This window comes from Aquarana catesbeiana, linkage group LG01 (genome assembly GCF_042186555.1).
Source record: "Aquarana catesbeiana isolate 2022-GZ linkage group LG01, ASM4218655v1, whole genome shotgun sequence".
NCBI lineage: Eukaryota > Metazoa > Chordata > Amphibia > Anura > Ranidae > Aquarana > Aquarana catesbeiana.
The window spans coordinates 958,200,088-958,214,743 of record NC_133324.1 but is presented as its reverse complement, the minus strand read 5'-3'; the positions used below and the strand labels follow the sequence as shown (position 1 = coordinate 958,214,743).

Sequence of the window (14,656 nt, the reverse complement as noted above, 5' to 3'; positions counted from 1 at the left end):
GTCTCACCCTCGTCATGGGGACCGTGTATCCAAAAGGAAGGACTGGAATGAGATCTGCTGCAGCCTAATGGAGGACTGCGATGAAATGACCCATAGGATGAAGAAAGATCAAAGTGCATATGTGTGCATGAATGTAATGTTTTTATGTGTATGCTGTATATAGTTTCAAAAATTCTTAACCACTTCAGCCTCGGAAGATCCTTCAGAAGGAGTACATTAACCACCTCAATACAGGGCACTTTCACCCCCTTCCTGCCCAAGCCATTTTTCAGTTTTCAGCGCTGTCGCACTTTGAATGACAATTGCGCGGTCATGTTACACTGCACCCTAATGAAATTTTTATCATTTTTTCCCCACAAATAGAGCTTTCTTTTGGTGGTATTTGATCACCTCTGCGGCTTTTATTTATTGCGCTATAAACAAAAGAAGAGGGACAATTTTGAAAAAACACAATATTTTACACTTTTTGCTATAATAAATATCCAATTTTTTTTTTTTTTTTTAACAAATTTTTTCCTCAGTTTAGGCCATTATGTATTCTTCTACATATTTTTGGTAAAAAAAAAATTGCGATAAGCGTATATTGATTGGTTTGCGCAAAAGTTATAGCGTCTACAAAATAGGGGATAGATTTATAGCATTTTTATTATTTTTTTATTTTTTACTAGTAATGGTGGCGATCTGCAATTTTTATTGTGACTGCGATATTGCGGCGGACACATCGGACACTTTTGACACATTTGTGGGACCATTCACATTTACACAGCGATCAATGCTATAAAATTGCATTGATTACTGTGTAAATGTGACTGGCAGGGAAGGGGTTAACACTAGGGGGCGCTCGAGGGGTTAATGTATGACCTAAGGAGGTGATTCTAACTGTAGGGGGAGGGGACTGACTGGGGGAGGTGACCGATCGGTGTCCCTATGTACAAAGGACACGCCATCGGTCTCCTCTCCTCTCTGACAGGACGTGGATCTGTGTTTACATGCATAGATCCACGCTCCTGCTCTGTTACCTGGCAATCGCGGGTGCCCGGCGGACATAGCGGCCGACGGGCACGCGCACCGGGTCCCGAGCGACGCAGCGGGCACGCGCGCGCCCCCTAGTGGCTCGGGAGGGCGAGGACGTCATATGACGTCCTCCCAGAACAACAGAAGCCTCGTCCCGCCGTCATATGACGGTGGGCGGTGGCTTAGTGGTTAAAGGTAATATAATCAACATTTTTGTTGACTAATGTTCTTATGTGTAGGTGATAAACAGCAATGTTTTGTAGATGAAAGACACCATTGTATTTTTAAAGTTATAATAATTTGATTTGTTTTTAATGTATCCATAGATTCCAACAACTGAAGAGCATAGGATGGAAACGGCAAAGCAATTTAATGAAAAGTGGAACTTTCCAAATTGTGGCGGAGTAATAGATGGGAAACATTCAAATTTCACCCCCAGCACACTCTGGATCCTTCTATTACAACTATTAAAGATTTCTTCAGCATAATCCTTCTTGCAGTTGTCAATGCTAATTATGAATTCATATTTGTTGATGTTGGCCATAATAGTAGGAACTCGGATGGAGGGGTTATAGAAGAAACTGAGTTCTACCAACGTCTTAAAAACAGATCACTAAACTTGCACACATCCTTCAGGAAGTCCAGAAGTGACAAAACACAACGGGAGGAGTAATGGCAGAGTGATGTAAGCACACATGGGGCCAGTACACACACACACACACACACAGTTGGTGTGGTAGATTAGTCACCCTAACAAAGCTAAGTGTTTGTTCCTGCATGTGAACTCTTTGAGAAAGTTTGGTGTACACATTATATTATATAATGTAGTGTGCTGTGAAAAGTAAAGAAAATCCCCATCATGTCCGGAATGCCACCAAAGAGAGGCAGATGCTCACAGGCCACTAAAAGTGGGCAAGCAGCCTCTGTGTCTACAGTCAACAGTGGTGGTTGCAGACATGGTGTATCCTTTGCAGGTGGCCGTGGGGCGCACTTGTCCTTTTTTACTGCTGCTGGCCGTGTTATTGAGCCACAACATGCAGAAGAGTTGGTGGAGTGGATTACGAAGCCATCCTCAGCCACCCAGGCTCATAGTAGTTTGCCTTCCAAAGCGGCCTATTCTACTGTATCCTTGTCCACAGTTACTCCTTCTGTAGCCCCACCATCATGCACGGAGGAGTCCCCAGAATTATTTGACCACAGTGTTAGTTACATGCAGATAGAAGATGTGCAGCAATTTTAAGGCTCCAATGTTGGTTCCCATGTGGAGGAAGGGAGTAACGTGAGCCTAGAGAGAGGGGGTGTCACAGAAGGACAAGAAACTGGCATTCACGTTCCCCAAGCTGCAGCATGCTGCCAAGTTTGCTCCAGTGACAGGGAGGGAGGGGATGATGAGGTCACTGACTCTACTTGGGTGCCTGAGAGAAGACAGAAGGAAAATGAGGAGGAGGCAGCAGGATGTCCTCCAGGGGTCAGTTTAAAGGCAGCCACCCTATTGCACCTCCGCAGGTGCAGAGCGCTGCTGACTTTTAAAAGTGCCTTGGTGTGGGCCTTTTTCGTCACATGTGCAGCAGATCGCATTGTTGCTGTTGGCAACCTATGTCTGAAGCGGATAAAGCGTGGCCAGAACAGCAGCTGCTTGGGAACCACATGCTTGACCAGACATATGAGGTTAGCAGCACCACCTGCAAGGCCCACATTATAGAAAAAGGCAGACTTATCCTTGCTCCTTATCTGGGATCTCAAACCCTACTATACCTCCAGTCCTCTCAAAACCTGCACTGAGAGGAATGAAAGTATAGCAATAGTGTCAAGTACTTGCACCCAATCTGCTAGTAGTAAACCACTAGTTGAATTAAGCAGGCAAAGTCTCCCTATCCCAGATGCTGAACTGTAAAAAGAAAAATATTGGTCATTTAAAAAAAAAAATAAAAATGCATTGATACATGTCCCCATACACTTTTTATGGCAATAACTTGCATATAAGACTTTAAAATGAACACTTGTTTTCATGTTCCTGTCCCATAGACTAACAGTGTTCACATGTTCGCACACATTTTTTGCCTGTATGCGGTGTTCTGGTGCGAACCGAACCGGGGGTGTTTGGCTCATCCCTACTTGTGAGTGTCAGTAACTAAAATTAACATTTAGTCCATTTATCAGTGAAGAAAGTAAATGTACCTGTACTAGTCCACAAAATATTTAAATAAATTATCTTCACAATCTCACGCTTTTCCTCTCTCTTTCGCTCATGCTTTTAGACATACTGAAACTTTCTATAAGTTAAAAGAAATGTTGAAGCCCTTTCTCCCTAATGGCCCGTACACACGATCCGAAAATTGTATGAAATTTTTTTATGACAAGTAGTCTGACGATTTTCGAATCATTAGTACAGTGCTTTCGACAGCCAATTCTGATTTTTTGTCAGGCAAAAGCTGGAAGTACAGACTATAACATTTTTGGCCGATTTTTGTTTAATTAGTTTTCATATTTAAAAAAAAATCGTAAGAGCAAGACTACACAAGCTCAGAAATTAAATATACATACAGAACTATTCAACACATTACGTCACTTCTGACGTATTCTATCGTATGGAAATTTTCGTATTGTGAGTAACCCTTCACTTTCGACATGAGACTAGCATGCCACAAAAAGTGGACATTCGGTCAAATCTAAGCGTGTGTATGAGGCTTTAGAGTAAAGATTTTAAATTATAAATGTTTGTGTTTTCTAGGTACATACAGCTGAACTTACAGAACTCCCAATGTTATTGAAAATATTTCAAAGTGGTGCCTTTTTTTTTAAGAAATTGATCACAACAATTTGTCACTCATGTTAAGCAATCCTAACGCTGCAGATTAAAAAAAAAAAAAAAAAAAAAAAAAAACTACATCTGGTATATTAGAACTAAAAAGTGAATCTGAAATGGAGAAAATGCACATTGTTGACTTCTCTGAAAAAATGCCATCATGCACTTGTATGGACTGGAAAAAAAGGGCATGCCTTGCAAGCACATGTGCTTCATTTTTGCTTTTGTAAATGAATATGATGGGAAAGCTTCATCCCACTTAGAGAGACAATCCCCTTTTTTGGATTAGTTCTGATTGTTGTTTTACAGAAACTGTACCGACTGCAGGCACTGAATGGTGTATTCCATAGGCATCCATAGAATATGATGTAAAAAAACTCCCATCATGAAGAAGAATCAAAAGAATAAGACTGTTACGAAGTTGTTCACAAAAATTGATAAAAACTTGTGGATACTGTGTATTTATTAAAGGACGAAGAGTGTCTATCAGAGGCGGAAGTCGCAATTGATGTTCTTTTAGAAAAGTGTTTGGAGGAAATCTCACCATTGTGGGAGGGGCAGAGGCAGAAAACCCGGACTGCAGACCGCTGGAGGGGAGCAGGATCCTGTTACTTCATCTAAGATGCTTCCAGTGACACTAATCCTTAGCCTCAATGTACTAGCCACATCCATGCCCACCAATGACCTAAATAATGGGGGGGAAGCACTGGGTGATCCTGGTGGCTGGCTCTAATGGTTGGTAAAACTACAGACATCAGGCCAATGTGTGCAAAGCTTATCAAATCGTCAAGAAGAACGGCATCTCTGATGAGCAGATCGGGGGGTATATGTAGTACAATATTACAGATAATGAAGAGAATCCAACAAAAGGAATCATTCTAAACTGGCCCAACAGGACAGACATGTGTACAGCAGTGCTGAAGGACTACACAAAAAAGGAGTTTGCATCTCCTGACAACTTCCTAGCAGTTCTGAGAGGTGAGACAGAGGAGATGAAGGGAAAAGAATCTGGGAAGGTGATTTAGAGGGGACCTTACAACCATATCTTCATCTTATTTCCTAATCACAGAGCTCCGGGTCTGCTGGCCATTCCCTGTGATGACCTCAACGTTTAGTACCTTTACAAAAATCTGCCTCATTTCTGTGCCCAGTACCAAGCCAAAACATGACATCGCCTCAACCTCATAACCCACTCAAATGCATTCACTTTAAATTTCAGAATAGAGCGATAAATGTGTGCTCCAGCTATAATAGCAAAACCTTTATTATGTCCTTGTAGGAGGGTAAAAGGTGAAAATGCACACTGAGAGTAAATCTCACCATTGTGGGTGGGCAGAGACATAACACCCAGACAGCTGAAGGGGAACAGGGTCCTGCTACTTCATCTAAGATGCTTCTAGTGAGACTAATCCTCAGCCTCAATGTCCTGGCCACATCCATGCCCATCAATGACCTAAACAATAGGGGGAAGCACTGGCTTGTAAAACTACAGACACCAGGCTGACATGTGCCAAGCTTATCAAATCGTCAAGAAGAACGGTTTGCCTGATGAGCGGATCGGGGTGATGAAGTACAACGATATTGTAGATAATATATGATTGGGGAGGGTGAAAATGTGGGGGTAGTTGTCGAAGCTATCCCATACACACATAGATACCCAAAAGGAATTGAATGGACTTTCTCGGTACTGGTATAACCACAAATTTGATTAAAAAAATACAAAATTTTATTCTGTAACAATGTACAAATAATATCTTAAAAACACAGAAATGTATACAGAAACAATTTACAGAATATAGTACAGTATACACCACACAGAACTAACTCATAGCAGGTTGCCGCGATACAGTTTCTGTTAAGGTGGGGTATAAATATTCCTCTACCGGTTTTGCGGTAAAACCGCTTCTTCAGGAGGATGAAAGGTCTATGAGAAAACAGTATATTAAAGGAAATATACAAAAAAACCATTTGCAAGGCATAACAGTAGTAACATGAATACGGAAAGATCTGCTCACCCAAATGGATCAGATACGGTTAGCAGCAGAATTCCACAGATCCCCCCGCCGGACAAGGGGGAGTGCAAAAAGCCATCTCTAATTAAAATAGATATATCAGGTATAAATTGTGGATGTTTATTAATTTTTATCAAAGGTTATAAGGATACTGATGGGTAAAAAATTAAAATATTATCAAAATAAGATCGTAATAAACTTAACTTGGAGCGTGAGCTCACGGAGCGTACCCGACACTTCACCATGGAGGAATTCCAGGTGCTCCGTGACCTCATGCTCCTCTATGATGAGGGTGATATAGAAGATCTGGAAACTTCCCAGAGAGCTACTTCTTCCACCCACGGACCGATGCCTAATCCTTGTAAACTACATTTACTCCAATTCCCAATACTAATGACATGCCCGACTATTTGGACATTTCTGCAGGCCACCATTAGGGATCTCAAGCAGCAACAATGGCATGATATCCCTTCTAACCTCACCAAGGGCCAAATCAAAGTACTGAAATCTCTCCAAAAATGTTCAGACATCATCATAAAACAATCAGATAAAGGCGGCAACATCGTCCTGATGACGCACAGTCAATACCAACGCATGTTCTTGACCATCCTCAATAACCACCACTGGTATCAACCCATTTCCCCATCCTTGGTGTCCACCTTTTCCTTGGAACTCCAAGTCCTTTGCAGTGAGGCCTTCAGGCTAGGCCTCATTGACAAAACATTGGAGTTCCTTGTTCCCAAATTTCCTTGTGTTCCTACCTTTTATGCCCTTCCCAAGACTCACAAGAATGTACAAACTCCACCCGGGAGACCCATTGTATCTGGGATTGGCTCCCTAATGGACAATGCAAGCAAGTTTGTTGATGCCTTCTTGATGCCCCATCAGATACACTACAGATCTCATGCAACACCTGGAGGGAGTCCAGATCCCTCCGGACGCCCTGCTCGTGGCTATCGATGTCGAGGCTTTGTACTTGAGCATCCCTCATGAGCAGGGCATCTGGATGGCTGGATCCTTTCTTGGAGAACAAGATACCACCACTTGGCCTCTCAATGACTTTATTCTTGAAATTACTGTATTTCATTCTGACTAAAAACTACTTTACCTTCAATGACCAACTGTTTTTACAGACCCAAGGGGTTGCCACGGGGACATCATGCGCTCCGTCCTATGCTAACCTTTATCTAGGTGGATGGGAGAGATACATTTACTCGAATGACAAATTCTTGGATTTTTTGGACAATATACTTCTATGGCACAGGTTCATAGATGACCTGTTTCTGGTGTGGAGTGGGACCAGGGAGAGACTCTTGGAATTCATTCAGAATATTAATGACAATGATTTCAATCTCAAGTTTACTTTTCAGTGCGATAATGGCCAGATGGCATTTTTGGATCTGTCCATTATTAAACAAACTGATGGCACATTGGGTACCGATTTATTTTGGAATCCCACTGCCAGGAACACATTACTATATGCAACCAGTGCCCACCCTAAACCACTGGTATGCAGTATACCTTTTGCACAATACCTGCGCCTTAGAAGGAACTGCACACTTGAGAGTGATTTTAGGACTCAAGCTAACATTCTGCATGAAAGACTATTACTAAGAGGATATTCTCGGACAAACCTCAGAAGGGCCTTCAACAAAGCCCTTTCGCGACTGAGGAACTCCTTAGTATATAAACGTCCCAATCACCCTCTGCCAATGAATCTGTCAAATTTATAACTACATATTCCGCTCACCACAAAACATTGAGAACGATTTTATCTAATCATTGGCATTTACTTGCCGAACATCCTATCCTGAACAGACATGTACGACCTGCTCTAGAACTTGTATTCCGTAGGGCTCGCTCTTTAAGTGATTGTCAAACTTCTAGCCACTACGTGGCAAAAAACCCTCCCAAACTCGGACCTCCTGGTACTTACAGATGTGGTGACTGTCCCCGATGCCCATGGGTTTTAGAGGGTAAATCCTTCACCCTACCTAATGGTGAACTTCTATCTCCACGTACCTTTGCAGATTGTGGAACTAGGGGAGTCATTTACCTGATGGTATGCAGGTGCAAAGCATTCTATGTCGGTAAAACCATCTGACAACTTAGACAAAGGATAGGAGACCACCTTTACTATTCTGATAATGGCAAACTTACCACCATAGGCAGACACATAGGAGTGTATCATCACTATGATGTCTCTATGGTTCAATTCTTGGTTCTCGTAGTGGTCCAACCAAGCCCTAGAGGTGGCAATTGGGACCGAACGATCCTACAGAGAGAGACACTATGGATCGAACGGCTCAACGCCACCTATCCCCCAGGCCTTAATGAGATGATCTCATATAAACCTTTATAAATTGTTGTGAGTCCTTTTGTTTGTTTTTTGTTTGTTGTTTTTTGTATCTCGTTTTTATTTCATTTTTCCCCTCCCCCCCTTCCTTGTGTGTCCCTTGTGCGTTTTGGTGCAATGTGGTTGTTGTTTTTCTCCTCCTCCCCACCTCCCTTCCCCTCTTTCCCTCCCCCTCTGCTCAATCCCCTCCTCCCACTGCCTGCGGGTCCCCCTAATGGGAATACATTTATTTGGTCTGCACGCTATAAATACAATGGCCTCCTCTTTCCAAATGTTCATTGTTCAGATCCAAATGGATGACCCTCACCCCTAGATTATGACATATCTTTGGTGATACTCTGGTTTTGATTATTCCAGCATTTCAAATTCATTAAGCTTGTGTTCTCTAATTTTTTTTATTCTTGTTTGCATGAATTTGTAATCCTTAGACCATGTACTTCTTCTATTACTGATGCAGTCGGTCAGCTCCCCCCTGTGGTGGATTCGGCAGCACAGCTATCCCCTCTGTTTTTCTCCCCGGCGGACTTGTGTTCACCCTGGCTAGGGGCGGCCTTTGCCGCCCCGGCTTGCCCCGATTGTCCTGGTCCTTTGGCCCCTAGGCTTTATCGGGACGCACATGCGCAGTAGCATGGAAACGTGCACCTGCGCAGTGTGGGTGAACTGACCCTGTGACGTCAGATGCCGCCTTCGGCGGCATGCATTGACGTTCGCGGGGTTGGAGAGCTCCTATAGCAGTCCCCATGGACTGATAGATGAGCAGCAACCTCCATCCATGCAGCGCTGATACACGGGCATAAGGCTACATTGGTAAGCTATTACTATGTATGCATCTCCCTCCAGAAATATCTGGACCTCTTGTTACTTTGCTACTTCCTTTCTTGTCCTTCCTGTATCTTGCAACTGCTTGCTTACAGAGCCATTTTTTATGTGTTTTGTTCCCCTGCAGCCAGTGTCCCTACTCCACGGACTTGTTACTTCTATTAGTTACTCAGATCTACAGTACCCAGCGGCTCTCGGTTTTACTGGATAACTATCCAGGATGATGCATACTTACATCCAATCCCTTCAGTCCGAGCAATTCTTTCCACCAGTATAACCGCAATTTGGTGAGATTCCTATCCAGCATGCGTTGTGGTGATTTCTAATTTTCTGAATTGTTCTTCCCCTTTCTTCCTATCTCTTTTCCCTACCCCCCTCCCTCCCCCCTTTTCTCTCTCCTTCTTTCTCCCTCCCTTTTTCCTTCCTTATTCTCTTGTCAATCTTTTCCTTTTTTTACTTTAAACCACACATGAACCTTTCTTCGGTCTCCCACCACCATAATTTTTCACCCATCAATATCCTTATAACCTTTGATAAAAATTAATAAACATCCACCATTTATACCTGATATAATTATTTTAATTAGAGGTAGCTTTTTGCACTCCCCCTTGTCCGGCGGGGGGGGGATGGATCTATGGGATTCTGCTGCTAGCCGTACCTGATCCATTTGGGTGGGCAGATCTTTCCGTATTCATGTTACTACTGTTATGCCTTGCAAATGTTTTTTTTGTATATTTTGTATATTTTTTTGTATATTTCCTTTAATATACTGTTTTCTCATAGACCTTTCATCCTCCTGAAGAAGCGGTTTTACCGCGAAACCGGTAGAGGAATATTTATACCCCACCTTAACAGAAACTGTATCGGGGCAACCTGCTATGAGTTAGTTCTGTGTGGTGTATACTGTACTATATTTTATAAATTGTTTCTGTATACATTTCTGTGTTTTTAAGATATTGTTTGTACATTAAAAAAATAAAACATTTTATTCTGTAACAATCAAATTTGTGGTTATACCAGTACCGAGAAAGTCCATTCAATTTCTTTTGGGTATCTATGTGTGTATGGAGTAGCTTCGGCAACTACCCCCACATTTTCACCCTCCCCAATCATATATGTCAATTTGGACGATGGTACTCCTTTACTGTTATTAACTTAATGTTATGTGAGGCTATACTCAACGTTTAAAGATATTGCAGATAATGAAGAAAATCCATTAGGAATCATTCTAAACTGGAAAGATGAAAGACTACACAAAAGGAGTTTGTCACTCCTGACAACTTCCTGGCAGTTCTGAGAGGTGACACAGAGGTGTTGAAGGGAAAAAGGATCCCGGAAGGTGATTAACAGTGGACCTAACAACCATATCTATCTACTTCACTGATCTTGGAGCTCTAAGTCTGCTGGTCTTTTCCAGTAATGACCACCACTTCAAAGAACAGAACAAGACCGTTCAGTACATGTATGACAACAGGAATTACAAAGAGATGGTTCTAGACATCGAGGCCTGTGAATCGGGCTACATGATGAATCGCATCCCCAACAACATTGATGTTTACGCCACCACAGCTGCCAACCCTCACGAGACCTCTTCCACCTGTTATTCTGGTGAGGGAGCAAGACACATACCCCAGCAATTTTTACAGTGTCAGCTGGATGGAGCACTCAGACAAGGAGACACTACATAGTTTTTACTCTTCAAGCAATACATCACTAGCAGTCAGGTGATGCAGTATGGGAACCAGACTATTTCCAAGATGAAGGTGAGCCAGTTCCAGGGTAGCACTAAAACAGTGGCCCCCTCGCATGACCCTGGAACCAGGCCTGTACTGGCCATCGGGACTACCGGGAGTTTCCCGGTGGGCCGATGGCTCAGTGGGCCAGTATCAGTGACAGCCTGTCAAAATAATGGAATGCGCGGCCCGCGCAGACATTATTTTGAGCACTGCTGCACTGCCTAGGGCCGGCCTTACCATGGCGGCAATTCAGGAGTGGACTGGGTCGGGATGGTGCTTCAGTGTATCGCTGCTTCTGTTTCCAGCCCGCCCACCACCTGTTGCACAGAGCCGAGGGCTCTGCTGCTGCAATAGGCGTCTGAAAGGTCACGCTGGTGGGCGGGGACAGAAGTCCTCCGACGGCCGCTGAATCCTCCGGAAGATCCCTGGTGCCAGTGTGTGGGCAGCGGCTCGGTACAGCTGCCCTAGAAAAGTGGGGTTCGCACACTGCTATGTTCAGCTGTAAATGAGCCAGCTTGTGACACACCGCTTCCCGCCCCTCTCTCCCTGCCTGTGTGTTACATCGATGAAGAGCAAGAGGAGCGGGAAGATTAAGCAAGTAGTCGACAGCCACATTAAAGCCCCTCCTGCACCATTCAAGTGTGTGAGCTGAGCACTGTCACTGACCAGACCCGGACCACTCTCTCTGCCCCCTCCCTTCTCTCTCTTCCTGCCCCCCCCTCTCTCTCTCTCCCTGTCCCTCTCTCTCTCCCCCCTCTCTCTCTCCCTGTCCCCCTCCTCTCTCTCTCCCTGTCCCCCTCCTCTCTCTCTCTCCCTGTTCCCCCTCTCTCTCTCCCTGCCCCCATCTCTCTCTCTCCCTGTCCCCCCTCCTTCTCTCTCCCTGTCCCCCCTCTCTCTCTCCCCGTCCCCCTCTCTCTCTCTCCCCGTCCCCCCCTCTCTCTCTCCCCGTCCCCCTCTCTCTCTCTCTCCCCGTCCCCCTCTCTCTCTCTCCCTGTCCTCCCCCTCCCTCTCCCTGTCCCCCTCTCTCTCCCTGCCCCCCCTCTCTCTCCCTGTTCCCCCCTCTCTCTCCCTGCCCCCCTCTCTCTCCCTGCCCCCCCCCTCTCTCTCCCCGTCCCTCTCTCTCTCCCTGTCCTCCCCTCTCTCTCTCTCTCTCTCCCTGTCCTCCCTCTCTCTCTGTCTCCCTCCCTCTCTCTCCCCCTGTCCCCCCTCTCCCTCTCTCTGTCCCCCCCTCTCTCTGCCCCCCTCTCTCTCCCTGTCCCCCTCTCCCCGTCCCTCTCTCTCTCTCCCTGTCCTCCCCCTCTCTCTCTCCCTGTCCTCCCTCTCTCCCTGTCCCCCCTCTCTCCCTGTCCCCCCTCTCTCTCTCTCTCTCTCTCTCTCCCTGTCCCCCCTCTCTCCCTGTCCCCCCTCTCTCCCTGTCCCCCCTCTCTCTCCCTGTCCCCCCTCTCTCTCCCTGTCCCCCCTCTCTCTCCCTGTCCCCCCTCTCTCTCCCTGTCCCCCCTCTCTCTCCATGTCCCCCTCTCTCTCTGCCTGTCCCCCTCCCCCCTCTCTCTTCCTGCCCCCTCTCTCTCTCTACATGTCCCCCTCTCTCTGCCTGTCCCCCTCCCCCTCTCCCTGTCCCCCCCCTCTCTCCCTGTCCCCCTCTCTCTCTCCCTGCCCCCCCTCTCTCTGCCTGTCCCCCCCCCCTCTCTGCCCTCTCCACTTTCTCTCTCTCTCTTTCTGCCCCTTACACTTTCTCTCTCTCCCTCTCTCTCTTTCCCTTTCTCTCTCTCCTTGCCCCCCCCACTCTCCCTGTGTCCCCCCTCTCTCTCCGTCCCCCCCTCTGCCCCCTCCACTTTCTCTCTCTCTCTCCCCCCCTTTCTCTCTCTCCCTGTCCCCCCTTCTCTCTCTCCTCCCTCTCTCCCTGCCCTCTCTCTGGCAGCAGACGACGTGGCATGTGACACACTGCATGTGGTGGCAAGTAATATGCAGCATCTGGTGGCAGGCGATGGTGGAAAGTGACACGCTGCATCTGGTGGCAGGTGGCGGTGGCAAATGACATGCTTCATCTGGTAACAAGCAATGGTTCCGACTGATCCTGCATTCTGGTGAGTTGAATTATTTCATTATGTATTACAATGTAGTAATAGAAATAATGTGATTTGATCATCCTGACACCATATTAAGCATGGTGTCAGGATGTTTTCACTGCTAGCACCAGCCATTTACCCGACAAATCATCCCCACCGCTGAATTCCCCGTCAACCCTGAGACTATCTTCCCCCCCTGGTCCTTGGCAAAATTGTTCCTGAATGGCAGTCTGGAAATGTGGTCACCCTACTAAGGGGCAAGGTGTCAATTTTCCCCCGGGTCGCTCTGATGGCCCATACAATGGCCGCACCGCCTCCTTCAGATCCATCCCAAACTCAATAAGTATCCATATTGCGCAACTGTATATAGTTTTATATACTGTTTTTGTGCATGTTTGCAAAATTAAAGTGGGCCGCTCTGGGTGAAGTCCAGGGCCAAATTTTTGTCCCAGTCCAGCCCTGCCTGGAACCAGTACACAATATGGACCTGATCCCCAGCCCAGAGGTGCCCATGGCCATCCTAAAGAGGAAGTTCCTGGCTACCAACAATGCTATTGAGGCCTGGGAAGTACCGACCAGGATAAAGGCCCTACAGGAGGCCACAGCCTTGATCAAGGAATCAGTGAAGAATGTTTCTGTGGTGACAGAGTCTGATGAGTTAGCAGAAGAGCTTCTCACTGATCAGACTGAAATAATGATCAATTGTGTTACTCTGCAGCAGCTGAGCACCCCAATAACCAGTGCTTCAACTGGCACAACCCTCTGTATAAATACTCCATGAGACAGTTGAACACTCTGGTGAATCCAGATACTCACTGAAGAGCATCACCCATGCTATGATTAATGTCTACCAAAATCTGCACTGACACAGCTGGCGACACCAAGTCCAGTAGAGGGGGATGAGTGATGATTAACCCTCTCCGAGATTTGCCCCCTCTGAAGCTGCTGCCTCAAACCCAATCTCTACTCAAAGACCGTTTTACTTGCCTTAAGCCCTGGTTCCAACTGACAGCGGGAATGAAATTGTGTGAGTTCAGCTGAGCTTGCACAATTTAATTCCCGCATGTGTCAGTCCCAACTTTGGGGGCAATTTCAGAGACATCTATGCAGGTTCCTGATTTCGCTGTGGATTTCGGTGTGGAAATCACACCCCGAAATCGCCAAAAAGTAGTACAGCAACTGTACCGTGTCGCACCAATTCGGACGGTGCCATTTCCGGCAATTGTCGCTGATTTGGCATGCAATTTGAAATGTCAAATTGCTTCAATGTGAACCAAGGCTCCTCGTTCACAAACTTTGAGTACAAGCCCCAACCTTCACTTACACAGCCAAGTCCATCTAAGTTGACTCGAATTCCCAACCACAAAACTACCTGTGTAATGGATATTTTAGGCAGGCAAGGATTGTTGCCTTCGGATCACATTAATATTGTCATTAAAAAAAAAAAAAACCCTCCCCAACAAACATTATCCCTTATCTACCACACTTGTCCCTTGTATAACCCTTAATATTAACGTGAAAACTTTTTATGGCATAAAGCCGCTGACACAATTTTGCACAGACACACAGAGTTGGTGGTAGTTAGTAACCCCATGCAGGATATTGATAGGAGGGGTATTCTTAAATTTTTTATGTTATTAGGGGTCGTAAAAGGGACAAGTGTAGCGGATAAGGGATCCTTATTTACACTGGGGGGTGGGTATACACACACAGAAAAAAAAAATAAAAAAATGCTCTCATTATATGGCCAATAGGCCTCATATATAATATTGCACAAAGACAGTGAGTTAGTGGGGGGTGATCCCCAGTAGCTCGCATACCTGATAACGACACTGGATTTCACAGGG

General features: G+C 45.6%; 1 pseudogene; it reads left to right on the top strand.

Moving 5' to 3' along the window:
* The first annotated feature begins 4,442 nt into the window (after positions 1–4,442).
* On the top strand, positions 4,443–13,675 carry LOC141126598 (legumain-like; annotated as a pseudogene).
* Positions 13,676–14,656: the final 981 nt, after the last annotated feature.